This window comes from Primulina tabacum, chromosome 4 (genome assembly GCF_025594145.1).
Source record: "Primulina tabacum isolate GXHZ01 chromosome 4, ASM2559414v2, whole genome shotgun sequence".
In the NCBI taxonomy this organism is placed as follows: Eukaryota; Viridiplantae; Streptophyta; class Magnoliopsida; order Lamiales; family Gesneriaceae; genus Primulina; species Primulina tabacum.
Genome location: NC_134553.1, coordinates 26,969,863 through 26,973,591, shown reverse-complemented (window position 1 = coordinate 26,973,591; position 3,729 = coordinate 26,969,863).

Below are 3,729 nucleotides of genomic sequence, written 5' to 3'. Positions count from 1 at the left end.
CATGGGATAGGGTTCGATCCATGAATGCAGAACGTTCAGTAGCCGATAGGTGTGTGTTCGAGGGTTCTAATTGGCTTAGTTTGGGTTGAATAAGGTTTAGTTATGTGTTAGGAAGCTTTGGTTTAAGTTTGGTAATGTTTGGTTAAGTTTCGATTTAATACGAGTCAAAACTGGGATGTACGTCTAAACTTTTAAAAAAACAATTTGAGAAATTAGTCGAGGGGCATAAGTTTACGTTTACAAAATAATTATGGGTCATTTTAAGCTGATATCATAAGTTCGGAATGATTTGGGTTGTTGTTTAGAGGTCTAAAGACAAATATGGAAAGTTAGTGTTTCACGGGCAAAACAGTTATTTTATACTGAAAAATGTTAGACGTCCTGGTAGTGCCCTGAATGCTGTGAAAAATGTTAATATGTTTATTTTAAATGTTTATGAAATTATATGATGAAGCGTTAATGCTAAAAGATATGTTGCATTCTTGGTTTAAAAGAGAAATTATTTATATATATGCATGAATTTGTATAAGGGATGAAAATATTAAAAGTTGAAGGAGGTGAAGTGAATGTGAATAATATGATGATATGATGATGTGATTGGGGATATCGTGAGGGAAAAGGCCCCAGAGAAAGCTCGTTTACGGGAGAAGGTCCTAGAAGGAGCCCGACGATCATATTTCTATAAAAAAAAAAAACGTATACGTATATGACGAAAGGAAATATGATATGGTATGATGGAAAGAAATATGATATGATATGACGAAAGGGAAAATGTTGAAGTGTATGCATGTTCATGAAAAACTATTTTAAGTAAAAGTATTTTAACTGTCGCATGTGGATGTATATGTATTACTTGTTATCATGGTTAAGGTTTGCTGCATCTATAAATTCACTAAGTATGATCGTTGCAGGTGAGCGTGATGTTGATGTTAATGGAGGACTTGATGGTTGAACTAGTTGGTTTGAAGGTGCACATAACTCGAGGTCCGTTGCTATTTTTTCACTCTTATGTTTATGACTTATGCTAATGATTTAAGTTAGTTTTAAGATTATATGATTTAAGATGCTTTTGAGAAAATGTTAGAGTGAAGTTTATTTTTTAAAAAATTTAAAATTTAGGTTTGATTGACGATTTACGATTTTATGCTTTAAATTACTTTATTTTTTATTTTCAAAAAATAGTCGGTTGGTTTATTTTTAAATAGTGTAAAATATTCATCTTTTAAATGCTTAGTGTTTCGGCCAAATGAATTAGAAAAAAGATTTTCTAGTATATTTAAAAGGAAAAAACCCGTACTGAACGTTTTATTATATTCTCGAGCATAATTAGCAACAGCTTGGGCTTTCCCGCTGAACTCAACAACTGCGAAATGTCTAGGGCCAGCATCTTGGCCTTCATCCTCAGCAACTTCGTTGACAGCTTCTTCTTGTATAGAAAGACTCTCAGGTTGATCTTCATAGACAGTAGGTGCACTTGGTTCTCAGCAGCCTTCTTTCTAGTAGAAATCAGTTGTTGGGAGGCTTCAGAAATAAAGAAAGTCTCAGGAACCACCAAGGTAGTGGAGATCGGTTTGGTTGAAACTGATAGTTCCTGGACTGTGGGCTTGGCTTCTTCAACAATTATTTGTTCAGTTCCCAACTGAACTTCTTCTCTACTCACTTCAGCTTCAGCAGCTGTTTCAGTTACTGCCTCCGAAACCTGTTCAACAACAAATTCTTCAGGGTTCTGCTCTTCCTTGTACTCCTGTTTCATACCATCAGTAACTGATAGCAGTAGCTCATCCACGTTGGCTAAAGATAGTTCTTCATCATTATATGTGGGTTATTTAGAAACTTGTAGAAAAATGATGCTAAAGAAGGTAGAAGGTCGAGATTGTGTAGAGAATAGTTGAGGAATTGTTGCTCGAACCTTGTCAGTAGTTTTTTCCAAGACTGAATCAGTTGGAACTGGTCTAGTTGAGGTCTTCGCAGCATAAGCTTGGTTGAAATCTTCAGCTGGTGTTGGGCTACTCGTCTCTACTGGAGTATGCATCTTTAGTCCCATCTCCGAATTCTTCACTTTGAGTTGATGAAATTATAATTCAGTTGTTGAAAAACTGCCTTGTGGGAACATGCAGTCTGTCCAGATGGATCATAGTTTTTCTTGATCTCAGCAGTGACTTCAGTAAGCCTCTTGAATCTTATCAAATCGAAGAAATGTGTTATTCTCTCCATTTCTTGTGCGCTGAAACGGTTTTAAATGCCTTGAAGACTGCTGACTCCAATCAAATAAATCTTTTAAGGACAAATTTCTTCTTCAGCTGCTTGGATAGGGTGACAGTTCTGAATTGTACCAATTCATCATAACGCTCCATCTTCAGCTCAACATATTCATTGATTTCATCCATGATGAGGAAGATCTCAGTTTGCATGGAATTATTCGGCCTTGGATCTTTGATCAGCTTGACCTTGGCCATAGGATCAGTTAGGGCGTGTGGGAGATCAAATCCCAAGCCAGTTGTATCCACCACTTCTCTGATTAGCATACCTTTCGGTCGTGCCTGAGGAAGAATAATTGGGTGGACCACTGTGGTGAGAGGCACTTGGATTCCCGTCAGTCTCTGAGTCCTCTAGATTCAGTTACTATCTTTTGAGGATAGTCTTCCTTCTTCTTGGATCTAAGCTCTACGACTAATTGGACTGATTGGAGTGGTCCAGCTGAAATCGGTGCCTCGGATCCAGTCTGAAGAAGTCGAAGCTCGGTGAGAGTTCCTTGAACTGCAGCTGGATTGGTCTTTTGTGACCTTGTCTTTTTGATTAGTTGAGGGGAAGGAGTCTTCTCAAAATCATTGGCTGATAAAACCAGTTTTTTTTTGGGCTTCGGAGGAGCAGCAGCTTTGGATTTGACAATCTTGTTCTGCTTGACAATTGCCTCCTCTTCTCCAACCTTCTTCGATTGAACATTTTTTGCATTGTAGACCTTGAATCTAGTACCTGTCAAAGCTGATTCCAAAGGCAGTCTAGAATCTTCGATCAGTTTGCTCAGTTAGAGTGCATACCCTTCGACTGCTTGGTCGCTTGCACATGTTCTTCAGCATATTGAACAAATTAGATTAACAGTTCATTTAAATCCTTTGACAATGGACGTCATCACCTGAAATTTTTCGAGGGTTAGGGCGGTGAAGGAACCAAACGTGGCTAGAATTCCTTTGGCGACAATATCTGCTAGCAACTGATAGTTCGGCTTCAGTTCCATCTTAGCCTCAGACACTTTGATTGTTTTCCCGCTAGCTGATAGCAATGTCCGTATTTCCTCAATGTCTGCATCATCTACTTCGGAGAAGCTTCAGAGGTCATCAGTTGGAATATTGAATAGATTCCAAAAGAACTCTTCATCTACAATCGTAAAGTGATTGACTTTCATCTGGATTTTCCCATCGTCGGTGACTGTGCTGGACTCGTAGAAGGATAGGAGTTCTAGAGTGTATGATTCTTGAGTAGCTAGCCCCAAAATTGAAGAAGACCAAACGATTCGATCTTCTGAAAAAAACTTCGAACCGATTCATCTTTACTGAAGAGAAACGATTCAAAATTGATAACAACAGCGTTCCATAGGGATAGGGGAGTTTGGGTTGCCATTTGAAGTGATTTTGCTGTAAGAAAGAAAAAAATTGCAAATGAATTTCTCTAAAGATTTGAGAGTTAGAGAATTTGAGAATTTGTAAAGTGAAAGCTGAGTAAGGTGGTTAC